At 46.2% G+C, this 27,590-nt stretch overlaps 1 protein-coding gene across 2 annotated transcripts in view; it reads right to left on the bottom strand.

Annotated features, from left to right (window-relative positions):
* The window catches only part of FANCB (FA complementation group B), a 494,704-nt gene that overhangs the window by 216,347 nt on the left and 250,767 nt on the right, over positions 1 to 27,590 (bottom strand). The gene's annotated exons all lie outside the window — the stretch shown is intronic.

Here is a 27,590-nt window from a genome sequence, read left to right as displayed (position 1 = left end):
TTTTCAAACAAACTTAAAATATTGCACAGACAGTGCATTGGCCTTCACAGCATCCGCAGCTTGACTACCCATATGCATTATAATTGCAAATGATAGATTTAACTCTAGAGATTTGTCTCCAAAGCACAGCTGTGCCCAATCGCTGCATTCGGGTGGATCGACGTCCTCAGATCCCACCTTGATGAATTCGGGTCATGTGCAGCAACACTTAAATATGGATCCTCCAGTTCATTAGTACACATTTTATGCTGCAATAGCCACTTTGTGTTAGCGGCCAGTCAGTGCAGTGCATACAACTATTCCACTTCCACGTTACACACCTCCATGTACGTTTGTGAGACTGAGTGCTAAACACGTACTGAGACGAGGAAGAATAGGGATGACTTGACTGGTGCTTCCTTATTAAGTACTGGGGCGAGAAGGAGGAAGTGTGGAGCGATGAAGAATACTCAGGAGAACGTGAATGGGAGTTCCAGGAGGATCCGCAAGTCTGGAGGACATCCAGCATGGACGCGAGAGGATGCAGCTGACCGGGACACGAAAAAGGAGCCGAGGCATCCCTATCCGGTGTACCGTGCAGGGGCAGACCGAGGAACTGGAAGAGCAGAGGTCCGGGTGGAAGCAGAAATCGGACCATGCAGTTGTGGCAAGAAGCACAACCCGCCTAGAGAGAAATGCTGCAGAGCCACTGCAGATGCCGCAAAAGCAGCACAAGAACTGGAGAAGCCAAACAAGATGTTGGAGAAGCACCCGACCAACGGTGAAGAACCGAGAGAGTCCCAGAAGGTACATGGGCTGTCTGGGACCCGATATATTCAAGGAGAATATCTTAAGCAATTGGCCATATGATAGTACCTGGCAGGAGAGTGAAACAGGTATATCGGGAATACAATACAGAGGAGAAAACAGGGTTGGGAACCAGCAGCTTGAGGAGGAGATCCTCACTAGCCAATGTCTTTGTTGCAGTACCTGGCGGGCGAGTGGACCAGGTCTGCCCAGACGAAGCCTTAAAGAAACCCGGGTCTGGGACCCACACCAACAAGTACATATATGAAAGAGGGATGGGGAATGGAGACATTCCTCCAGGTATTGTGAACTGTGATAAAAAGCCTGAGAAAGGACCAGGGAGGGAGACATTCCTCCTGGCATTGTGAACTGTCATAAACTAAAGCCAAGAAAAGCCAGTAGAAATGAGGCATTCCCCCTGGTGTTGTGAACTGTGGAAATAAAGCAAAGAGAGTGTGAGAACAAAGCCAAGGAAGGCCAGGGGAAGCAATGAATTCCCCTAGCATTGTGAAATTGTGAAACCAAGTGAAGAGACAGTCCAGGGGAATTAAGTCATTCTCCTTGGCTGTGTGTGGAGAATAATAAACAGAGCCAGACATCAGGAGAAGGGAGTCATTCTTCTGACGATTGAGTTTACAAGGAAGATCAAACCAGTGATCCAGAGGACATGAGTTATTACCCCTGGAGGGAAGAAATAATGAACTTTTGATGCAAAGCCAGAAATCTTTTGTTTTGAACTGTTGAAGCTAGGGGAAGGGGGCCAATCCCCCTGGTGAGAGACTTGTCAACAGAACTCTAACGATCTTAAATAAAAGTCTTAAGCAATCACTATGCCACCTGTGCGTCAGTCTTCTCCTTCTACACCCTTAGAGTACACACCACTTATATTCCTCGACTGACTATAATATAGTTCTCTGGCTTGTGACCACAGAACCATGCAAAAGGAAGATTTATATATTTTACTGCAGATCATGTGGACTAATTTGAATATGCTGAAGGCAAGTCCCTTTTTATGCACACTCCAGAATAAAGACAACCCTCTAGGGAAATAAGCCAGGAGATAGCGTTGCATGGTTAACAAGATTTAAATTGTACAGAATACAAATGTCAGCAAAGGAATCTGCTGCTCGAGAGCGCTCTGGTTAATCTAACGACAAGCAGAAGTTTAAAAAGCCATGTGGCGTCATCACATGTAGTAGGAATTGGTGCTACCGATTGGCAGAACCCTATGGATGGACCTGCTCCATAGGGGATGCCATGCTGCAATTGGTTAGTTCTGTTGCCGGCGATCAGGATCCACGTGGATCAGCTGGGCACATCTCTGTCTTGGGTGAAGGTCAGGTTACTCGTATAATACTTTGTTACAGGTAATCTAACAGGCTAAGCTCCCTATTCCATCACTGTGGCATGCAACTGGGCAGCACGGAAACTGGTGCCAGAGGGAAGGGAGGATAAAATTCAGTCATGCTGACCCACACATTCAAGGCTTCGTTGATACCGCATTTCCCACACTCAAGGTCTCCACCGTGGTTTTATCCCTTCCTGTACCTCGTGTTACAAAGGTTGTGTTTTATGCTGGAAGAAATACAGTCGCGCATGCTTGGATCTTTTATGGCCACTTGATTTGTGTTAGGACAGGAGGGTCGCTTGCTTATCAGAGAATGCAGAGGTGTGGGGGTCCATTTAGTGGCGCAGGCCCAGCTTTGGGCTTGCTGGGTGGGGGTTAGAGGCCTATTGGCAGTTTATTGGAGATTAATGGATGCTTCACAGAGCCTGGTGTTGTCTGACGCTCTTGCAGGGCGCATTCCTTTGAAAGATACTAAATGTTTGCAACAATGGAGGGACAAGGGGGTAGTGAACTTCCGTGAGTACTGGCTGTGCAAATTCACATCGTCTTACTGAGGTTGGGCCAAGTGAACTCGGTTCATGGAGTTTGGGGGTGCATCGCGATCATACCAGCCTGCGCTTCATGGCCTTCTACAAAATGGAGTTTTATTCTATGTGTTTTCTAGTGCTGCGCATCTACTATTGGCGCTACATTGCTTCTTCATTGTGTTTAATAGTGTGGTTTTCTCCCCCCCTTACACCCTACATCACTTCATATGGGGTTCACCGCACCTGAAAGTGCCCAGGGGGGTGGGATATACTCATTTCCATCGCAACATGCCCCTCTTTCGTTACTTCTACAGTAACAAATTCTCCTCCCCCATATTTACGCTCATGTGCACGCCTTTCTGCTTCATCCCATGCCTATGTTTCCTTAATTGGCATCCACGCTCTACACACTTGTCTTAAGCTTTCCCCTCATTGTGCATATTGTTCAGGTGTAAACGTCATGTAGATGAACCCTCCACCACCCGCCAGATCCACTCATACCTCCTTATAGTTTTCAGGGTCAAGGGAGGAACAATGGTTGTGCGATATACATTATCAACTATATCTCCAATAGGAATAGGGACCATGTGGTGAACGGGGCAGTCATTTGCTCCGTTTGTATCTCTACTTTTTTTGGATCACGAGGAACCTTAGTATTCCGAATACTAACCATCATCATTGCGCTATTAGGCACAGCTTTGGTACAACACCAGGGACCCAATTGGCACGTGCAGATGATCACCAGGATAACCACGATGATGGGGATCAACATCTTCACCAATGTTCCAAGCCATGATGGGAACCAGTCTTCTTCTTGGACCCCAGCTTCTTTTTTCATTTTCACCCCTAGTTCATGTACTGCAGCAATGACGTGTGACAATGTCCCCTTTCCAGGGTCTTCAGAAGGTATGAATGTGCACCATGAACTCCCGATCTTTTTGCAAACACCTCCTTCCATGGCTGTCAGGAGATCCAGTACGTAGCGTTCTGCATTGTCATTAGTCTAAGGGCCCTTAGTTCCACTTTTATGACATTTAACCCTTGCTCCGTATCATTAGCCAGCTGGATCATATCCCATCACACTATTTGGAGCCATTTTGCATTTGCCCGTGTCTGGATGCTGGGTACTAGAGATGCAAAAAATGTCTCTGCTGAATTATAGAGCTTATATTCATCAGGTATTTGCTCAAGCACTCGGACGAGTCGTTGGATATGTAATTTGAGGCCCCCCTTCAGGTGCTCTTCTGGTACCACTAACAGGGCAGAGTGTAGCATTGCTAGCAAACAGTAGCCCCTCCAAGAAGGCGGGAGGTGCAAGTACACTTGCTGGCCGTAGATTCAGTAATAGTCCATCAGTGCGGCAGTTCCTTTCTTGAGGTTGTTTACTATGACAGTTCAGTTACATTGTTTGTTTGACCCGACATAAACTGCTCTTTCAGTGAGAAAACACAGTTCATATGATTTTGGTTGATGCAACTTTGATGGTCTCTCGGGTGCTGCAATCCATGTTAGTTTGGTGATGTGTTCGGCCCAGGTTTGTGCGCATATCTGCTCCCAGAGTGTTGCAATTTTCTCAGATAACCTTAAAGTCCTTCAGACCCTAAATGCATGTGTTGTTTCTTGTCACTCGTTGTTGAAATATCTCGGCCCTTTGATTTCCAGATGTGGTTCCTTCAGGCAGTTAGGGTAATTAGTACTGGTTTTGCATTTTCGGGGGTCAGGATCGATGAGTTCTGTGCCTGGAAAGTGCCTTTGATCCTACATAGTGCAAGATGACTCAGGTTTGGGTCTCTATCATGGGTACTTCTTGCGGAACTAAGAACTTGGATGCCCCAGATGCGGGTGGTATTAAGGAACAGACCTAGCAACTCCCATTAATCGTTCGCCTTCCCATTGCACTCATGTCAGGGTACCAACTGCTCGAGTGTTCAGGATGACTAATATCTTCCACTGCATCTAATCCTAAACCATGGTATGCATCATATTTGCGTTGGCGCGCTTGTCTTTTGTTTCTCCTATAACATATGGCGTGCCTTTTCACTCTTGTATGTCTGCTGCTAGTCATATTTACATTACTGCTCCCATTACACAAAGTTTTTTTACATTTGGCATTAGGATTTGGAACATTTTACTATTACATATGGTGGTTTGGGAGCTGCTACTATTTGTGACGGTCACATTATTTGTTGATCCAATGTTCATTAGGGGGTTTGGTTCTGAAATAATGAATGGTACACTTTAATTCATTCTTTCATACATGTTACGGCTTGTGCGGGAACTTAGCACTGTGACAGGAGAGGACGAAGGGGTTGGGATGGGTTCAACTACCAGGGAGCTTCTAGGGGCGGATTTATCAGTAGCGGGAGGCATTTCAGATACATTGGAAGGAACCACAGTGACGTCAACATATAATTCAATACCATTTAAAAGTGATGCAGTGACACTGAAAGGTGTACTTATATTCCTTATTCCTGTAGTTCCCCCCTTCTTTTAGATGGCCAGCCCAGATAAAAGACGCAACCCAATATATTCCCAATACAAACATCATCAAAGTAAACAAAATGGCTGTAAAATGAAGACCACAATTATAACTATACATCCTAGTACTACTAATACTATTTCTAGATTTAGCAAGGGTGGAGTTAAGCGTGGCGGGGCTCCCTTTCTCCTGCGCACCTCCTCTTTTCTTGTTTCAGAATTTGACCAGCAGCCTGGGTCCTGGTTTGTCGCGGAATCAACTCCGGGGTTCCCATTTATTTGTGAGAATTGTGGGGATGACAAACTCTGGATCAGTTGGGCGCTGGTAGGGTATGGTGGTCCAATGGTCGCTGTTGAGCGATTTGATCAATTATATGGTCCAGTCAGGTCACAGTCATTAATTTGTTTATTTTTGGTTAGTTAGCACCAAAGAAACCATCATTGTAGAAATTAAATGACAAGTTTTTGACATGGTAAGTCGCTACACAGCCGACGCGCGTTTCAACCTAAGTCTTTTTCAAGGCTGTGATTTAGTGATGTGATGTGCACCGTGAAGTGACATAGTGATACCCATTCTTATTTATGACATATATATTCCATTCAATATGCATGTATTTAATACATAGTTTCAGTAATGAGGAATGGAAGCACATTGTGGCATCAGATTGGTAATTAGCAAAACCTGTGATCGTGAGTGTTGGTGACGGGATGAATAACAGGGCAGAACATATAACAATTGATAGTTACATTTAGGCATGACGAGGTGTATAGTTACAGTTCAAGTAAAATTGAGACGGAGTAAGAGACAATGTACTAAGGGAGACAAAGGAAAAGGAGAGTCAATTAGTTGATTCAAGGGCCAAAAGAATTTGGTATGACAGCCTTGTTGAAGGAATGTAGAAGAAGCAGAGTCTTACCCAAGTGAGTTAAGGAGTGGACTTCAAAATGCTGTAAGCTGGTCCTCCCAGATAAGGGCGCCAGGTGGGCTGGATAGCCGATCTGAAAAGTAGATAGATAGGGTTCTCAGCAGGGATGGGACCTATGGACGAGTGGCCGAAGTTAGATAGATATCAAATGGGAGAGGTAAGGGTGCTAGGTTGTGGCAATTAGGCACGAGGCCGGAGAGGGGCGTCTAAGGGGGGGGTGTCTGATGAGAGGCTTACCGTTGGCCGGGTCTGGCGAGTTCGTTGCGTGCGAGCGTTTCTCGGAAATCCGTGTGCTGTGGATCAGCCCTACTTACGGGAATTTATTAGAGCATGGCGCGGATTGGTTGGTTCATCGAGCGGTGTGATTGGTCAAAGGAGGCCGCCCCGCGGGTGGGGGAAACTGTCATGGTTTACGTCACACGGGGTGAGATTAGAAAATATAGGGGAAATGCCCAGAACGAGCCTGATCAGGATACGTACATGGAAGGAAGTTACATCAATTGCGTCCATAATGCATGTGCAGGCAGAAACTCTCACAGGTTTATGTACAACTGATTACAGGAAAACATGGAAATCATGGTCAGTATTTAATCCAAAAGTAACGGCGCGATATTTGCATATCAGCTTTGCTTCTTTCTGGCGTAGTTGGAGTTCTCTATCTCCGCCCCTTATGTCGGTTGATATTTTCTTCAGTCCCACGAAGGTGATGTCTTCCTTGTTGTCTCACTGGTGTTCTTCCTGCCAGTGTAATGCCAGTGGATATCTGGTGTCCTGGGAATGTAGGGAATTGAGATGTTCTCTGATCCTTGTTCTGAGTTCTCTTTTAGTACTCCCAATATATTTGCGATTACATACACAGTTGATAGCATAAACCACAAATTTGGATCTACAGTTGATATATTCTCTGATTGTATGTGTCTCACTGGTACTAAAAGTCAAAGTCTTGGTCGTTGTAGCGAATTTGCACATGGAGCAGTTTCCACACTTGTAGAAGCCCACTGGTTTGTTGCTGGTGAGCCATTTGCCATCAGTTTTTGGAATAGGCGCCATGAATGATGGACTGAGGATGTTTTTGAGTGTTCTGGGACTGAATTTCCTGCGCAAGGAGAGGATCCGGACTCTTCAAAGAGAGATTCCCCGGTGGATTGTCTAGTGGCCTGTGCCGTAAAGGAAGACAGTAGCCGTGGGTTATGATCTCCAGAACCCACACATATGAAGTAATGGCGCGCCACTTTGCCAGATGCTGCGCCAGCCTTCCCCCAATCGGCGAACCATGGGACATGGCCTTATGACTGAGCTGAAGCGGCTGCGGCATTGCCTGAGGGCAAAGAGGCAACAGCCCGAGCGGCCTAGGCACCTCGAGTACCTTGTTTTCCACCTCTGGCACTCCTACGGTGGCCCCTTTGACTGGCAGCGAGCTCCTCTCGCTTTACCAAAGGATGAGTAATAACGAAAGGAACCTCCCCTCCATTGCTGTCCCCTAGGACGAAAAGGCGGAGGTTGGTGAACTGCAGCGCCCAACGACTTTGCTGCAGCTTTGCAAACTCTCAAGGCTCTCGTCAGCCTTGCTGCCAAAAAGATGTTCCCCGTCAAAGGGCATGTCGAGGAGCTGGGCCTGCACATCAGGAGCAAACCCCGACTTCCGCAACCACGCAAACCTGCGTATCACGGTGCTCGCCGCCATGGACCGGCTGACGCAATCTGCCATGTCCAAACTCGACTGAACGGCCTCACACATGGCATCCTTGCCATCCTGAACCATGGCAAGGAAACCATCCCGTTCATCCCCTTCAGGAATATGTTCAGCCGCTAAGGAAACACAGTTCCACAGAGTGTGTGTGAAACGTTACAAGGCACAAACGGAGTTGGCCGCCTGAAGCGCCATACCCCCTGAAGAAAACACTTTCTTCGCCCAGCCGTCAAAACGCTTGTCATCCCTATCAGGAGGGATGGTAGGATACGACGACAGCTTTGCCGGGGCCCTAGCCGCCTGCACCACCAAACTCTCCGGAGTGGATTGCTTGGTCAAGTAGCAGGGGTCGCTACTGGCTGGGCGGTATTTTCACGGCAAAGACTTGCCCACTGCCGGGAGACTCTCCGGAGCAGTCCAAGCCGCTGCCACCCTCCTCTGTAGAGCCATATGGAACGGCAGTACCGGGTCAGTTGGTGGACCTTGGTCGAGGATATCCGTAAGGTCATCCTGAAGAAAATCCCCTGGGGGAGCAGACCATCCCAAGTACTCGGTGACCCTGGACATAAGGCGCCGGTACAAGGAGTCGGCATGAGTGCCAGGCTCAGGCCTACAAAACTCCACCTGCGGAGAGGTGTGCAGCCCACTGGCATCGTGCAGGGACTGCCGCAGGTCCTCAATTTGGATATGGCCCGAGAGAATCTCGTCCGGCACCGTATCCGGAACCATGCCATCATCAGAGCCCTCATCCACCTCTGAAATAAACTCAAGCTGGCGGTAAGAAGGCACAGAATGTGGAACAAAGCCATGCTTGACCTTTGCCAGAGCCTTTCTAGGTGGTTCCACCGAGCCCCGGGGAACCCCCGTCCAAACAGCCTCGAAAGGCGTCGAGTGAATCGGCGTTGACGCCGAACACGGCGCGGACAGCATCGACGGCGTCGACACCTGGAGCCCCGAGCGTGTCCCTCGACAGCCTGGGCGCCGATGGCGTCGACGACTTCTTCGGAGGCGGGGCCTCGAAAGAGTCAGTCGACGACCTCAGCGCCACCGGTGTCGACGTCTTCCTCGAAGACACCACAGTTGCACATGTTCTCGAGCGTGTCGAGGACCGAGACCTGGAACGGGCATAACGAGAACGATTCCCCTTGTCCGAGCGGGACCTCTCCCGCGAATCGTGCCAACCACCTGAGCCCGAAGGCGTGCGAGCGGTGTCTCTCGACCGATCACGACCGACCCCACTCGGAGGCGCGGACGGACCAGTGCCCTGCGATTCGAGAATCGCCAACATCTTCTTCCCGAAGGAAGCCCATTCCTCCGGCATCGCATGCATGGTGGGGTAAGCGGCCCGCCGACGGCGGAGTCCTCGGATGAGGACGGGGAAGGAGACCGATGACGGCGCTTCCGGGAGTGCCTCGAAGAGGCAGAGGAGTGGTGGGACCGACTCAGGGACCGAGACCCACAGGACTACCGACGACGATGCGGAGAGTCGCCCCTCGAATCGTCCGTCAAAAGCCCCGCAGACCTCGACTTCCGTGGCTTGGACACCTTACCTACCGATAACTTCTTCTTGCGCTCCCGCAAGGCTTTGGACGTGAGCGACTGGCAGTCAACACAGTCATCCGTGTCATGGGCCTCCCCGAGGAACCAGAGGCAGGCGTCGTGCGAGTCCGTCACCGACATTTTAGAGCCACAGTCCCCGCACTTCTTAAAGCCCGGACGCGGGGTGCAAGACGAGGTAGACATCTTCACGAAGAATATACTTCACAATACGAACACGTTCGAAGAACCGAGAAAGAACAGAAACTCCAAAGAGTCGAGGCGCGCCGAGATCTCCGAAGCCAACATGTTCGCGGAAAAAAAGGGACCGAGGCTACGGGCGTCGTGCATCCTACTTATAACATCCAGTGACGTCGGCCGTCGGAGGAGGTCCTCGAGGGCGGAGTATCGACGTCATCAACGCAGGACACAGACGCCGAAGATTTTCCGAAGCAGCACAGCTGTGGTGATTACATGTCATAGATCTGGAATACATCGTAGGACCCAATCCCCTCGAAATACCCATCATGCAGTGGGTGCTTAGTTATCCAATAACACACAGAATTGGGCATGCTCAAGAAGCTAGTGTTATTAAATGGAATATGGCATATACAAGACCGTGCCAAACCTGGCAAGACGGGCGTGGCAAAACTGCATAAACAAGTTACAGGAGTGCCGCTAATGGATCTCGAACTGGACAGTGAGAGAATTGTGGAGAAATCTCCAGTTACTTGGGGGTCCCCATATGGAGAATTGACTGTTGAACAAGCTGAACATGCTTGGTTTACTGATGGTGCAGCTAAATATGTGGGGGTTGAGCGATACTGGAATGCGGTTGCATACAATCCCAAGACAAAAAAGGTACTTACTACCTCAGGTAAAGGGAAAAGTAGCCAGTTTGCGGAACTATATGCCGTATATCAGGCATTAAAACTAGAATCACCTGGTAACTGTCATATTTACACTGATTCATGGTCTGTTGCTAATGGTTTGGTAGTTTGGCTACCAACCTGGAAGAAGAATGGATAGAAAATGCACACAAAAGAAGTGTGGGGAAAAGAGATATGGCAAGATATTGCTGACATGCTGATGCATACTACGGTGACAGTATATCATGTAGATGCACATTGCGCAACAGATTCATTGGAACAATGGTTCAATTCTGTTGCAGATGAACATGCAAGGATTGAAATTATGGACTCAAGAGTTGAGGAAGAAGAGTTGGAGGGGATTGCTAAATGGGCCCACCAGAAAAGTGGACATATCGGAGAGAAGGCTACTATCAGGTGGGCAAAAGACAGGGGAATTAGCATCCCATTAGAGATTGTGAAGATTGTGATTTTGCAATGCCCTATATGCCAACATCAGAAACATCAATATATTCCACACATAATTCATGGCACATTAAAACGTGGAAAGTTACCTGGTTAAATTTGGCAAATTGATTATATTGGCCCAATGCCCATAATTAAGGGTTGTCAATATGCATGTACGATTGTAGACATATATTCGGGCTACCTTATGGTTTTGCCATTCAAGAGAGCTACCCAATTGAATACGATTAAATTACTTGATCAGGTGGCTGTGTATTATGGTATCCCGTTACAGATCCAAAGCGATAATAGCTCCCATTTTAAGGGTAAAATGGTCATTGATTATTGTGCTGAGAAAGGTATAGAATGGATTTTTCACGTCCCTTATCACCCAGAAGCATCTGGTCTTATTTAACGAATGAATGGTTTATTGAAGCAACAACTGCGCAAGATTAGTGATGGTACTTTGTGGAGCTGGCAGGAACACATATTTGAAGCTGTTCAAATTTTGAACAACTGTCCCATTGCGAACGGTGAAACTCCATTGATGCGTATGTTAACGCCAGCCTTGCAATTAAAGCCAAACCGTGCACATGAAATGTTGCTTTATTGGGAAACATCTCCTGGTGCTTTAGCTCCTTATCGCGCCACTCCGGAATCTGCAGGGGTGGATTTACATGCAAGAGAAGAGATTCGGCTACAGCCTAAAGGCATTACAGTAATTGATACTGGGATTGGTGTACATATTCCACATATGGGTTTAATTGCTCCAAGATCAGGTTTGGCACTAAAAGGCATTCATTAGGCAGTATTGTTGACGCTGATTATCAAGGTGTCATTGAAGTCATTCTCTTAAACAGCAGTGAAAATGTATTGCCCACTCATAATGGAGATAGAATTGCACAATTGATTTTGGTACCTGTTAAAATGTCCACTGTAACTAAAGGTGAGCCTCCCACGATGTTGACTATTCGTGGGAATAAAGGATTTGGCTCATCTGATACAATGGTTCCTGGTGCAAAGGTATGGGTTGAGAAACCTACTGGTCCGCCCATGCCAGCTGGTGCAATAGCATCCGGAGATGATCAGCTTGTTTTGGTTATGGAACCTGGGAAAAAGAAATGGATGCATATCCCGGCCGATAGGTGTTATTTACATGAGTGATGTACCTCACTGATATTTTTTCTGAAATTATGTTTTAGATCCTGAGTGTATTGAGTGCCTGTGTGTGGCACGTTGGGGTCCATTTGGGAGGGTCTGGGCCATGTCCGAGGATGTGGCAGACTTTTCTATTCTTCAAGTGAAGCAGGGCATCTGGATGTAGACTGATACTCCGCCCATTACCTATGCTCCTGAGGATGCATCTATTGCTGCCCATCGGATTGCATTCAGAAAACGACGTGAGCACAAAAATAAAGTATTACCTTTGTCTCCTCCTGGAGTTGCTGCTTCTTTTTCCCATCATGGTTATTCGGCGTTGGTCAATCAACCCAGAAATGTTTGGGTCTTTTTGGCCCAACGAGTTCTTAACATTTCACACTTTTGCTTGACGGATGTGCATAGCTCTGCAGACGTACCTTCTACTTGTTTTTGTGGCCATTCCGACGCCCACGGTAATTTTGAAAAATATATTTGGTATTCTGCACAATGATTCTACGGTACAACATTCGGACATTCAAAGTTCATTTTCGGTGTATGAATATTTCAAATTTTGCGAGGACACTGTTCATAAATGGAACAATATGACTTTTGTTGTTACACATGATATTGCTCCTGCTGACGTCTGTTAGCGCATGCCGTGTGATCCTACAAATATCAAAATGTTTCAGCAATTGAAATTGGATAAGAATTTTAAAAGAACTGATTTTGAGAAACAATTGTGTACTAGATCTGTAAAAGTATGCACTGATGTTTCAAACAATATGATATGCAATTTTACTACTGTCACAGAACTTCCACATGGTTGGTTATTTTCTTATAAATATTCCTGTATACCTACTAATATTGCAGGTGGCCCTTGTCATGCGCCGCTATGGTCGCCGCTTATGGGATCGCTGGCGATGTGTCGGTCATTAATTGTGCCATTACATGTTTCACTGGATATCGCTCTAGTTCTTTTGCAAACGGCCACTGCTGGAAGGTACTTGTTTCCATTCCTCTCGGCGGCCGGCACATTGCAACCCCGCTTCTGCGTTTCGCTTCCTTGGGGAATACACTGTTTGTTATTTCTGCTTAGTGCCACTGCACTCCTATCTCTTTCTTTTCCCTTCTTGGCTCGCCCGGCTCTCACCCCGTGCCTCTTGGCAGTCTCGCTGCTTTCTCCCCACGCTTTACTTCCCTTTCGCTGGCTTCTCGGTTTCGCTCTCTTTTTCCTTGTTCCCCTGTCTGCTTGCTTTACTCCCTCACTCTTGCGTCCTGCTGTCAGAATGCCGAGACTTTGTTTTGCGTCCGGCTCTGCGGTCGCACCCCCTATGACTCCAGAGCTGCTACCTTGGCTGTCCGGCGCCTTGTATCCTCGCGCTATCACGGGTTCTTACCTTGCCCAGATATATTCACAGCTCAGTCCGAGGGCATCAGACAGGAACCCATATTCCACCGGGTAGCAAGTCAGACCTCATTGGCAATAACGGTCCTCTGCAGAAGACGAACTACGGCACCAGAGAAACTATCTCTTTAACATCCTGGGTTTTTTTGCGCCTTCCAGCTTTTTCCCCATTTCTGGGGCATCCCGGAAGGTGTCAGCTGACCTTCCCTTGTTTTGGGGGGGGTCACCGTGGCGATCTGCCGTAGCAGGCCATACCTACACAAAAAAAGGAGGAAACCTATGGAGAAAGAAGAAGTCCATCACTGAAGACAGCAGTACAGGTGAGGAGGGGGAGGAATTGTGGAATTCTGAGGAAGAGGAACAGCCAGTTGACACTTGTGCTTTGACAAGGTTTGGTTTGATGATGTACCCATTGAAACCTGCAATTACGCATTCTATATGTGCTGCTTCATATCATACCTTAACTCCTGATTGTAACTCTGATGTACATTTACTTTCGGAAGCTGAAGTGATTTCCCTAGCTGTTTATATTATTGGAGTTTGTGGTTTAGCTGCTGGTACTTATAAAACCATGATTAAACGTGCTTGTTAAGTAGTTAAAGGGCTTAATGAAACCTCTCAAGGTGCTGTTTTGATTTAGGTGATCATTCCCGCTCTATTGAAAAGCATATTAAAAACATAAAGGGCCTAGTTGCGAAAGTAACACAAGATAGATATGAAAATTGGTGGGAATATTTATTATCTTGGATTCCTGAATCATTGTGTTCTGCTTTGATTTGGCTTTTTGGTATTGCTATAGTTTTAATTGGTCTTTGCTGTTGTGTTTCATGTATTCCTAATATATGGAGGATGATTTATAGATTTTGGACTTCTTCTGAACAACATTCTGGGTATGGAAGTTGAGTGTTCAAAGGGTGGAGTGTAATGCTAGTGTGAAAAATGTGAGCCAGAATAACATGGCGTCGATGCGCAGCCATTTTGAACACTCATCTCCCATTGCAGTAATGAAGTATGCGTTTCCGCGGGACTCGCAGAATGAGCAAGTAGCAGGGACAACAGAGCAAGGTCAAGAAGATATTATGTGAGCGGACTGACTACAGAGAATAGTTATTGTATTGTCCAGTGAAGAACAAATACAGAAGGGGAGTCGGAGTGCACTGCAGGTGCATGATAAGGGGTCTGATAATGCATGCAAGCGAGAGGAGCGCTGGGTTTTTCCACTTCTAACTGGATTTTTCCACCCTTGTTGTTGGATGTTGAACCCCGGGTGTTGCAGTCTTGCTGAAACGGAGGATGCTCCGCCTCAGACCCTTTTAGACACAGTAATCTCTTCGCCTACCTGCTGAGGGACTAAGCAGTGTTGCTGGTGACCAAGATTAAGTTTTCTTCTGCCTTCTGCTTAACGGTGAATTCACCTATATTATTATATATATATATATATATATATATATATATATATATATATATATATATATATATATATATATATATATATATATATTATACATTACTGACCGTAATCGTATTTCCCATGCTTGTATCTGCTTAGATTCAGATGCTATGCATAGGCCGACTGCTAGTGGAAGCTGCAGAGTATTACAGTTTGTTTTTCGAAACTCGAAAAGGGGCATCTAACCAGGGCGTGTCAGTAATACTATCCCTAGTGTGGCGTCCCCTGTACCCATGATCCCTCACGTGTGTAGGACCCTCAGATTGTATTTTTTCTGACATGAGGTAGCATGAGGAGTAGCGTGAGTACAGAGTATCCAAGCAGATATGATAGATAAGGCTACAAGCATCCATGCGCCTTCTCTCAGAGGGGAGGAAGGGTGGGCCCATGTGAATCTAAGCAGATACAAGCATCGGAAATGCGATTACAGTGAGTAATGTATCCCTTCTGAGGCTTGTGGAATCTGATTAGATCACATGCTGTGCATATAATAGCGAGCAGTGTTAGAAGAAGGAGGTGGGATGTGAGAAGGTTCATGAGCGAACAAATGTCTTAGAACCGCTTGTCCCACTTGAGTATCTGTCTTGGAATGAGTGTCAATGCAGTAGTGCTGAGTAAAGGTGTGACTAGTGCTGCATGTAGCTGCTTTGCAAATGCTGTCAAGGGGTACATTTGCAATGAAAGCCAGAGTGGCTCCAGTACCTCTTGTAGAGTGGGCCCTTGGCGTAAAATGCAATGTTTTATCTGAAAGGGAATAGCAAAGTTGGATATATCTGACTATCCACCTGGCATTCTTAGAGACGCAATCTCCCTCTCGGCCTGGAGCTATGGAGACGAAGAGCTGATCTGTCTTTCATAGCGGTCTGGTCTTGTCTACAGAGTAGACGACCACCGTCCTCACATCTAGTGTGTGGAGTTTCACCTTAGCAGAGCTTTTGGGTTCTTGGAAGAAGGCCGGTAGCTCAATAGACTGGTTGACATGGAATTTGGAAATGAACTTAGGTGAGAACCTAGGGTGAGTGTGTAAAACCAGTCTATCCTTATGAATAGTAAAGAAAGAATCCTGCCCTGACAGAGCTTGAATTTCACTGACCCTTCTTATGGAGGTGATGGCTACTAAGAAGGCAGTTTTATAAGTCAGGTGTTTAAGATGAGATTTATGCATGGGCTCAAAGGGAGGTCCCATGAGTTTAGCAAGTACCACATTAAGGTCCCAACCTGGTGGTGGGTTAGAAATTGGAGGGTGGAGTCTCTTTACCCCTTCCATAAATGCTTTGATGACTGGCACTTTCCACCATGACACCTTGTTATGGGAAGTGGTGTAGGCTGATAAAGCTACCAGGTACACTTTAAGTGAGTTAAACACTAATCCTGCATCCAGTAAGTGGAGCATATAGGTGACAACATTAGAAGGATTACAATCAACTGGGTTGATGTGCTTATTCTGGCACCAAATAACCAATCGTTTCCATTTGTCATAGTAACAGTGCCTTGTGTTAGGTTTTCTTGACTCTTTCAAGATATCCATACATCTCTGGGGTAAATTGAGATGTCCGAACTCTATGACTTCAGGAGCCATGCTGCCAAGTTCATGGAGTTGGGCTGAGGATGCACTGTTAGCCCCTCGTGCTGGGAGAGAAGGTTGTACCGGCACAGGAGTTTGATGGGGTCGCATACCGCCAGTTTGCGTAGGTGTGGATACCATGGTTGTCTCGCCCACATAGGAGCAACCAGGATGAGCGTCATCGGTTCCCTGTGGATCTTGTTCACCACTTCCCTCATCAGAGGGGTTGGTGGAAAAGCATAGGCAAACATTCCTGACCAATTCATCCATAGGGCGTTCCCCCTGGAGCCTAGCTGGGGGAACCTGGATGCAAAGTCTGAGCATTGTCTGTTTTTGCTTGTGTCGAATAGGTCTATAGTGGGGAAACCCCATTGAGAGAAGAGGTCTCCTACGACTTCTTCGTGTAGTTGCCACTCGCGTTCCTCTGGGAGGGGATCTCTGTTCAGAGCATCTGCTAGCGAGTTGAGTTCCCCTGGAACAAGTTGGGATGACAAGTAAATCTTCCGTTTGAGTGCCCATTTCCAAATTTTCTGGGCAAGCTTGGACAGATTGGGAGAACGAGTGCCCCCTTGTTTAAGTAAAACATTGCAGTCGTGCTGTCTGTTAGGACCTGCACAGACTGGTTGGATAGGAGGGGTTTGAATGCCCGAAGCGCCCTGAAGACTGAGGAGTTCTAGCAGATTGATGTGGTTCTGAGCCACTGTGTGAGACCAGAGCCCCTGAGCTGTATGGTGAAGGTAGTGGGCTCCCCACCCTGTTAGGGAGGCGTCTATTGTGACAACGGCCTGTATCTCTGGATCGTAGAAGGGTTTCCACTTCGTAAGATTCTCTTTTGTCCACCAACGAAGACTCTGTACTAGTGTTGGTGAAACGACCTCAAGATCGTCCCACTGACCACTTGCTTGAGACCACTGTTTCGCCAACCATTCCTGCATGGGTCGCATGCGCAGGCGCATGTGGGGAACCAGGTAAATGCAAGATGCCATCATGCCTAGCAAACGCATAGCTTTGCGCACCCTTATTTGGCGACCGGCCTGATATTGAGGAATTTGCAGCAACAGATTTAGAATTCTTTCCTCTGATGGAAAGGCCTACCCCTCTTGGGTATTTAGGACAGCTCCTAAGAACTGTTTTGAGGTGCTTGGCACCAGGCTTGATTTTTTCTCATTGATTGAGAAGCCCATTTGGAAGAGGAGGTTGATTGCTCTTTGGATGTTTAGTCTGCAAATTAGGGGGGACTCCCCTGTAAGGAGCCAGTCATCCAGGTAAGGGTACACTGGGATTGCCTCCCTGCGTAAGTGCACCGCAACCACTGCCAGTACCTTGGTGAATACCCTTGGAGCCGAGGCTATTCCGAAGGGCAGCACCTTGAATTAGTAGTGCTAGTTGTCTCTCTTGAAACGCAAGAATCTTCTGTGCGCTGGGAACATTGAAATATGAAAATAGGCATCTTTCATATCCAATGTTGCCATGTAATCCCCTTTTTTAGTAGGGGGATTACCTCTTGTAGTGTAGTAATGCAGAATTTTTGTGGCTTGACATACCTGTTTGCAGGGCGCAAATCTAGTACTGGGCGCACTGTCAGATCTTTTTTTGGCACAAGGAAGTAGGTTGAATAAATACCCCCGTTTGCCTGGCTGACCGGGACGACTTCTATGGCGTCCCTTGCTAGCAGAATGGCGATCTCCTCGAGGAGGATCTTCTGATGTTCCAGCGAGTGTTACTTCTGTCGCGAGGATGGTCGTGGGGGCACCCTAGCAACTCCATGCAGTATCCTCCGTACATTTTGGACAGCATCCATCTGTGCGTGGGTGAAGGTGGAAATGCGCCCCCCTACTGGGGATGCATGGGAGGGGACCTGGAGCGGAACGTCACTGTTTGGTGGGTGGCGTACCACCTCTGGCGGGGCTGCCTCTACCCCTAGTGTAGCCCCTGCCATGCCCTCTGGGGAAGCCCTGTGAGGATTGGGATTGATTGTTGCCCCATGAGGTTCCCTGATTCTGGTAATAGTTTGAACCCCTTTGGGAACTTTGCCCCGAAAGCGGCGAAAATTGTTGTTTCCCCTCTGGCCAGAGAGTTTATTGGTGAATTGGCCAAGAGATTTTAGGGTCGCGTAATCATCCTTAGCTGTTTTTAAAGCTTCCTCCACTGCCTTGCTGAATAGTACGTTCGGCTCTACCGGCATATCTATGAGAGTGGCTTGGGTTTCAGGTTTGAACCCTGACTGCCTTAGCCAAGCATGACGCTTTATAACAGTGCCTTCGGCAATTAACCTTCCAGCATTATCTGCTGCATCAACATTTGTCTTTAGTATGCAGCCTGATACAGACCTTCCATCTGCTGCTATTTGAGCCAACTGGCTCTTTAGGGGTTCAGGTGCAGAGGATACCAAAGCAGATACCTCCTCCCACTGATGGCAATTGTAGCTTGCCAAAAGAGTGGTACTGTTGGCAATTCGTGCATGATAGGCGGAAGTGGAGACAACCTTTCTACCCAGAGCGTAGTCTTTTACTCTCTTTATCAGGCGGTGCTTCAGAAGAAGCAAGCGGTGTACCTGCCCTCTTTCTGGTGGTTGTTACGACCAGGGAATACAGTGTTAATTGGCCCCTAATGTACAGGGGAGCAGAGGGTGCGGCGCGGAACAATTTCTCGACTCGCCTCACGGATTAACCGCACTAGTGAGATTTGGGCTTACCAGCGAGGGAATAATCCTACGCTGGATGGATTTTAATATAGGGATAGCCTGAGTAATGGCTCTCTTGTCTCCTACGAACTCTTCAGCGAAATCCATGTCTTCTTGGACACCCTGCGTGTCAATATGAAAACGGGCAGCTGCCTTAGCCAGTACCTCATTGAGGAGTGGTTGGTTATCTACCGGCGAATCATGCACCGGGGGGTCTTTAGGAATGGGGGAGTCAAGATTATAGGCTTCAGCCTCATCCTCCTGGTCCTCGTCATCCCCATAATAAGAGACCCCTGGTTGGTCTTCCACCAATTGTGTTTCTGTTTCATCACAATATGAATCAGGGTGGTAAGATTAAACCACAAAGGTGTCTGTGACCAAGCCCTGAGCCGGGGCGCCAGAGCGGAATTTTTTAGCAGGAGCCTGAGAGGATTTAGGTATTGCCTTTCACCCCAAAGGGGCAGAAGTAGCCGGGATATTGGCATAACTATGAAAGTAATTAGGGTCCTTTTCATAGAAGTCAGCTATACATGAAATCCTTCTTGTAAGTGACTTCAATCCAGCACTCCAACTAAGTCAATGCTTAGGTGCCACGCACTCCACTCGTCCCTCTGGGGGTCCCATTCCTCATCCCCGTGCCCCGAACACCCATCGCCCTCTTGCCCGGTTCCGGGACTCACAGGTTCTCTCTTCGCCCCAGTTGCCCCGGCGCCGATTGCCACAAAGCTTGGGTCGGCATGCTGTTTTCCCGTGGAGACGTCTACCCCTTTGGCGTCTTCCGTGGCGGCTGCTAGACCGGCTTCTTCCGCGTCACATGACCGCCGCCTTCCGCTCACGTGTTTCTGGACTACACTCACGTGATGCGCTCGCGGGTCATGTGACCGGGAGGAAATAGCAGCGTCAATATTTAAACGGCTGTCTTGCAGTGCTTCGGTGCTTCACAGCTGTTTCTTCTGATTCCTGTACGGCGCTACTTACCTTTTGTCTCACCTTTTTGGATCTTGACCTCGGATTTGTTTCACGGACTGGCAACGGATAACCCTTGGCTTTGGTACTTGCTTTTGGATCATTGTTACGACCACGGACTGCTTCACGGACTCCTACTATGTTCCGCCCTTCTTGTGCGGATTCTGGCATCAGGTGGGCTTGGCACTTGCAACGTTGCTGGGATCGCTACATACTGAAAGAACAGCCTTGCTGGGTCTCGGAACCTTCCCCATAGGTACAACCGCTACTCCACAGACGCCTTTTGGTAAGACCGTTCCACGTACTTGTTGATTGGTTGTTGATTCTGTTTTGGCTTGACACTTAACCGGTGTTTCCTTTACAGTGGTTCGGGGTTCCTCGAGTACCGCAGTTCCGGAAGAACATCTCCCACCTGTGGCCTCAAAGGCTGTACAGAGAGTGACTTTGATTCTCTCTGTGCGGCACTTGTGGACAGAGGACTCTTCGGCTAAACGACAGTCAAGACACAACATTAGGATGGGATGCCCAATGGAAGCCCTTATTTATACATTCTTATGTCAAAGTTCTTTAAATCTGGATGATGAACCCTTATATAACGCCCCTCTCTTTGAATCTCCCCGACCTCACTGAGCCAAGAAGTAGGTTTGTTTTGCAAATTAAAAGGTTTATTTGAAGAATTGAACAATATATATAGATCACACTTTCATGAATAGAATAATATCTGAATAGCACACTTATGAATAGGTACAGTGAGTAGCAATGGGTAATATTGCAATATCAACAATCTCTTTAATCAGTTAGGAGTAGGAATAGAAAGGACAAGGTAGCAGAGAATACTTTGTATGATTCAAGGAAATGCAATGATGGGAAAGAATGTAACATAGAAATAAACTTGATATGATTTCAATCAAAAGATAATATGATCACTTTTTCCCCTGTTATTACTCACTCCCCACACTATGCAATAGGAAGAGATGGAAATGAGGGCACACAGGTTTCAAGAATAATGCAGTTCAATTCCAGTTCCCCCAGCAAGCTTAGAGAAAACAGGTATGATTTTAAAACGGGCAAAAAAATGCTTTTGACGGTGATTGCAATGAATGGGAAAATATGCTAAAATGATTTTAATTCACTAAAGGAGATTCAGGCTAAGTGAGAGTTACTTTGAATCGGTTCAGGTCAACACTAGCAATGATTCATGAATGATTATCAGATTGAAAACGAATCTCAGCAGTTGAAAACAAGAAACAGCTATTTTGACATGTGGTGAAATTGAGTCAAATTGCAATTTGCTGCAATTTTTCCACGTGCTGGATACATTATGTCGTTTTGGGTTTGTTGGAAAGCTTAGGATCTTGGCTTCCACATGACAGTCAGATTTCGGTTCTAGGACGTGCGGTTCAAACGTTACAGAGGTTTTTGTGAAGGTAGATTTTTTCAGAAACAGAATCAAGATTTCAAAAATGACAGATGCGCTTTAAAGATTTACCAACAAGGATAGGCTTATACTAAGGAGCTATGAAGAAGCAAGACACTCAACGGGCAGCCACCAGAACAGTGGCGCCTCCGCTCTGATCTCTGTCCGTCAAAATACTTGTCCCTCTTCAGAAAAATATCAGCACAAAGATGATTATTGCTACAATTATCAAGAATTATGTGGAGGAGAGACGAATTTAGGATAGACAAAAGAGGTTCTATAATGCAGTTCTGGACAGGTTGGAATGGATGGAATAGGATTACTTTAAACTAAGAGATTGGTTATGTTCAGTTCTAGGCTGGATACTCACTCCTATGGCTTTGGAATGGAGTGGGCCCCATCAATGATCTGGTCAAGGGTTTGGCTGGGTTTACTCGCCACCGGACAGGTCTCGGTTCTGCTCTCAGCACTGCACTGCGGTCTGTGCGGTCTCTTGGACTGGATCTGACGGGTTCTGGATACAGCTCTGCTTTCTGGGTCTGGATCTTGGTTCTGGCACAGGGTTCTTAGCTACAATAACAAAACAGCACAGCCCAGATGTTGAATGTGAGCCCCTTGGAAGTTTAGGGGTTAGAATCAGGTTGCAAAAGATTCTGAAGGCCTGCTGAGAAGGGTTGGGCTTTTGGGTTAGGCCTCTCTGCTTCAAAGTTCTAGTGTTTGGTTCTAGATTCTAAGTCTGGATATTGTCTGGAGTCTAGATCTTCTTGCAGGGTGCTTCGCCAAGAAATCAGTTGAGAAGTGGAAAGTGTGTGTCCTGCCTGTCCTCAGCAGTCCCTATTTATGTATTTCCAAAGTGGGTGGGGAGGCTGATTCTACAATGCCCAACCCTCTAAGGATCTGATAGGTCAGGGAATTTCTTATCCCCCGATTGGAGAAAGGGTCAGTCTGTCATCCTGTGTCATCTTTATGGCATAGGGAAAAACACTCCCCTTTGTCTCTGTACAATATACCTTATTTTTCATAAAACACATATTTACAATATACACAACTATTACATGAAAGATTAACCAAGGTACATTTCTGTTCAACTCTCATCTTCATAAGAGCTTTGGTTCAGAAATGACAACTTTTTCGCGCTTTTGGTGGGTTTCTCAATATTAGTTCTGCGTCAAATTATATATTTGCATGCATATTCCATCTGAGCACATTTCTATAATTTCTTTACAGTTCCTGGAATAAACACAGTAGCTACCATATGAAAAATTCCGGGGTTTGGTCTCAGAACATCCACAGAGTCCAGCTTAGTCTTAAACTGTGAGCAAATTTTTCATTTCAACAATCTCAAAGTTTCACATTTTTGTCAGTTTGTTACACGTTTTTAGAAGCATTTTCCTTAAACATATATTGAGTCCAATGTTAAATCCACATCCCAGTCTGGTCCGCCCCCAGAGCTGGGCTGACTCAGAGGGTCACATGTCCTTCTTCCTGCCAGCAGTTTGTTGTCAATCACACCCGAATCTGCATTTCTATTCACTCCTTTGTCTGCACTCAGAGCAACAGGCCAGGGTGCCCCTCCTAGTTCCTATTCACAACAGCCTGTCAATCTCTTAGCCAAGGGTAGGGGGGAAGTCTCCTTTGTCCAGGGAGAAGGTGTGGAATTCGTTTGAACACAGTGTGGGAAACTTTAACTCTTAACCCAATGTCTAAAAATTGTCTTTTCTTATAATATAACTCACATTTTTAACACATACATTAAACAATTTCTTCCTTCAAGCCTTTTCAGAATATAGTTTTAAATTGTATCCAGCTCTTAGGCTTCTAATAGCAAGTCTTTCTTTGGCATAGTTTGGGTTCAATGTTCAACTTTACACAAAATGGTTTTAAAACGCAGGCTTCTGGTAGAGGTGAGTAACAGTATTACACCCATTTTTGACAGATTTCTTCCAGCAAGCAATCCTCAAAAGTATACTTTGTTCAGATATAGATACACTTCTGTGGACCTTATATTTATGTAGATTCTAGAAGGAGAATGATGTTGACCACCCAACAAGGAGGTTGGATCTTTTTGGGTGGTTTGTAAGCCATGATTTCTACAAATTTGACACCAAATAAAAACGGATTTTTGAAACCAGCTTGGTTTCTTTTGCAATGATTTTGCTCTGTGGACAGCCAAATGATGGGTTTTGGCAGTGGTCTCCTGTGTTACCACTGACATAGGTAAAAGTAGATGGTGGCCTATTTTTCAGTTTTTCACTGCGCACTTTCTGGTGATTTCTGGTGGGCAGCATGCTTTCCAGCGGCCATGATGATGTTTCTGCTGCCAGCAATGCACAGTGATGTTGCAGGGCTCGGATTAGTGGGTTAAGACATCCCACATTCTCATGACCCTATCAATATCAGCCGAGTTCCATTCTTTGGAGCTAGGAGAAACAACATGTTCTGGATCCTCATCAATGCCCATATTGCGAGCAGTGAGAGGCATTACATTACTTTTAGTGGTAGGGTCAGAGACCTTGGACTTTTCTATTGATTTAGGGGCACTTTGTAAGTCTTTACGAACATGGTGTTCTGAAGATCATCTTTTATGCTGTTTATCCCCCTTTCCATGACTAGAGGAATATTTCCCAGTGTTTTAGGGGCCGCCGAGGGATTTGATGCCTCGCGTTGAGTTTCGGAGGTGATATTCGAGGAAGGATGTTGAATTTCGGGTGTAGACGCTACGCGTCTTAACTGAGGAGGATAGAGGGCAGAATCGTCATCTGACGATCTAGCCTCTGGGACTATTGATAGTGCGACATCTTCATCAACCGAGGACGGTTGGTCTTTGTCATGAGGCGAGCGCGAACGGGAACGCCCAGAGGACACAGATTTGTTAGACCGCTCTCTTGGTGTCTTCTGTTGCCGATCACTCGACACGCATGTCGAGTCACGGTCGGGGTTGATGTGTTTAGTGGAGGTAGTATGTGTAGCGCTCTTGCCACCGGGTGTTGTCCCCACAACGTGGCCGCCGGCCAGTCCTTCGAGGGTCGGGGGCCTGCATGTGGGTGTCCGAAGTCACCCCTTTGCCCTCGCCATCCGATTCGGCGGCATTGCTGCCATCCCCTCCACTTCCATGTCCTCAAGCTGCCTGGCGTAGTGGGCCCAGCGTTAAGGTGAGCGGTCCTTAAGGGTTTTCGGCTTGAAGAGCTTGCAAGCTCGACAAGTAGCCTCGGGATGGTCTTGTGGGAGACACAGATTGCACGTATTATGCTTATACACCCAGGGAAACTTCCTATAACACTTAGGGCAGAATTTGAATGAAGTACTCTCCATATGTTACAAAATGGCAGCGGGTGGGTATATGTAGGAAAAAGGTAGAAAAGAGCCTGTATCATCACCCCCCACTCTCCCTACTGTACAGGGCCAAGGCCAGAGGCCTTCCAAGGCCCGAAGTCCATCGTGGAAGTCCTCGACGGCGGGCATCCTCGATCTTCACCGGCATCGATCTTCGGCGTAGGTTGGAAGTGAACAGGGAAGTTTTTTAATGGTAATTGTAAGTAAAAACAGCTAAAGCCGAGGGAACGCCATAAAATGCGTCCGACTAGCATGGCGGAAAAAAAAAATCTCAGGGTCCTACACGCATGAGGGATCATGGGTACAGGGGACGTCACACTAGGGATAGTATTACTGGCACGCCCTGGTTCGACGCCCCTTTTCGAGTTTCAAAAAACAAACTGTCAGAGAAGCTATGGATAATGTCAGTTCATTCCCTCCTAAGATCAACAGAGAACATATCAACATAATTCTCTACACTGATGGCATCGCAATCTTAGATTTGACACTAGTTGGTCTTCAAAAGAAGCTTACTGCCCTGAAAAATCTACATTGATGATAACAAACTTGAGATCAACATGCAGAAAGCTGAGATTCTCAGATTAAAGAACCTTCAAGGCTCACGTAAGCAAATAAGATGCCAAAAATTCAACTGGAAGTTGGGAAATGAAATTCTTAAAGTAGTGCCAGAAGCTAAATATTTGGGTATTACAATAAGTGCAACCATTTGCGATTAACCGATGGTAAAAGGGCTGGTCTCGAAGTGTAATCAACTTGCTGCACAAGCTTCTAAACTGCAAATAAAGTACGGCAAATTTTCTATGCTTCCAGCCGTCCGTTTTTATAGGCATAAAATCATGCCTGCTTTCACATATGGAGCAGAGAATCTGTTTGGAATCAAACATGAATTCTGGACTAGATGTGAAAATGTAATATTGCGAAGGCTGCTCCAACTACCAAAGGGTTTCCCAACTGCCTGTATGAGGTATGAGCTAAGCCTATCATCACTGAATGCAATTTTTCTATGGAATTCGTTAACCTTATACAGGAAAATCGATGGAGCGGATGATGTTGAGCAATTTCGCATTCTAACAAAAATTAAAGAATGCTCGAGCTAAGATCACTTGAGCCATTCGAGAGCATCTTGTGAAATTATTTTAGCTCAGCTAGGTACTGATAAAGATTCTCTCCTGCAGAACCCAAATGCAGTGAAAAAAAAGCTACTCGAACAGGATTGGATCGATACATATGATAAAAGAATGACACACGCACGCATGAAAAACACCCCTATGGAAGCAAAGAAATTGAATGAGCTCCCCAAGTATCTGATTAGATTCCCGGGCAAGAGGAGGAGATTACTCTTTCTTTACTTTAGATTAAATGCTTGGGAAACTAAAGAGACATCGTATCGAGTTGATGGGAGCTGTGGGAAAGATTATTCTTGGCGCTTCTGCAATATAATTGTTGAAACACTGAAACATTTAGTCCTACTCTGCCCAACGATGAACAGTTGAAGAATTCAATGTTTGGGTGAGGAGATGGCTAAATACACCACACGGACGGTTGAAGAATGGTGGACCTTGATGCACAATGGTGCAAATAATAAAATAATATTTGCACTGACTGCGTATCTAGACATTATAGCCTGAAAGATGAGAACAATGCTCTGGAAAAGGAATGCGAATACCTCAGTCTGAACAATCTAGCAGTGACAAAGGAGTGATCAGATGCAATTCGCTCTACCCAATCAGTCCGTAGGATTGAATATGATGACCTCTTTGCTTATAATTTTAAATATGCAATATCTTTTTAATGATGTGAAGGATGATGTTCACGTTTGTTTTTTATTTTTTTAAAGTTTGTAGTAAACTAAAAAAACAAGAAAAAAAAACGAATACTCAGCAGCTTCCACTAGATGTCGGCCTATGCACAGCATGTAATCTAAGCAGATTCCACAAGCCTCAGAAATATATATACATCTATGTTTGTATATTTGTGTATATTGGTGTCTTTTCTTTATATAGTCATTTGGTATTACTAAAGGGCCTATAATGAGCCGTTTTATAACCTTATATGTTGTATGTGTATTTCTTCTGCTAGTCTGAGTGCAATTACTTATCTTTTGTGAGAAGGGGCTGGGGAGACGTAAGTGTTAGTGTTTTCCCCTTAGGGCCAAACAGAGGCAAAACATGGTGTCATCTCCATCTTTGTTGCACCTGTACATTTTGGAAGGAAGGGGAAGGAAAAAAGGTGAGGGGTGGGGAAGAAAAAAGGATAGAGAGTTTTAATTCGCGTAGCAGATGCTGTAGCAGCAGTGCATGTTTTCTCACTCTTTATACATGCACTTAATATAGTCAGCAAGAAGATACGTGATTTGAGGTAGTGCTGTTTCCTACATTCATGACACTTTGCGTTGTGTCCGTTGGGGCCCTGCGAACATCTGAGAGGTGTATCCAATATCTCAACCTCTTCACCTTTACTGCAAGGGGGGTGGAAAACACAACCTCGTAGTGCCAATGGAACCTGGGGTTGTTCCATTTTCGCACAAAGTTTCTGACATAGACCATTTCCCCTGGCAACAATGGTTGTGTAGGGGTGGTGCCAGCTTGTGGGGTAGTTGTCGTTTGGGCTTCCTCTGTGTGTGTGGCGGAGCCATTCGTTTTGTAATACACCTTATTGCATGTGTCAGCTGGGACAAGTGTTGTTTAAACTCTACTCCTAGTATTGCTGCTGCACGATGAGCATCTGATGCTCTCCTGATAGGCGATAGGGGTGTTTGCGTATGCCTGACAGTCACCATTTCATGGGGGGGCAGGTGGTGGTCCTTAATGGGTTGTGTGCGCAGGTGGAACAAGGCCATGGGCAGGCAATACACCCAATTCTTTTTTAAGGGTGTTGCATAGCTTAGACAGTATGCCTTTTACAGAGACCGTTGATCCGCTCCACCACTCCGTTTGCTTGTGGGTGGTAAATTGAGCACATGCTGTGTTTAACTCCTAAGAGGGTAGTTATTTCCTTGAAGAGTTTGTTAAAAAAGTGGGTACCATTA

Source organism: Ambystoma mexicanum, chromosome 7p (genome assembly GCF_040938575.1).
Source record: "Ambystoma mexicanum isolate Mex_15411 chromosome 7p, UKY_AmexF1_1, whole genome shotgun sequence".
Classification (NCBI taxonomy): domain Eukaryota; kingdom Metazoa; phylum Chordata; class Amphibia; order Caudata; family Ambystomatidae; genus Ambystoma; species Ambystoma mexicanum.
The sequence above is the reverse complement of the archived record's forward strand: the minus strand, read 5'-3'. Positions and strand labels throughout refer to the sequence as shown.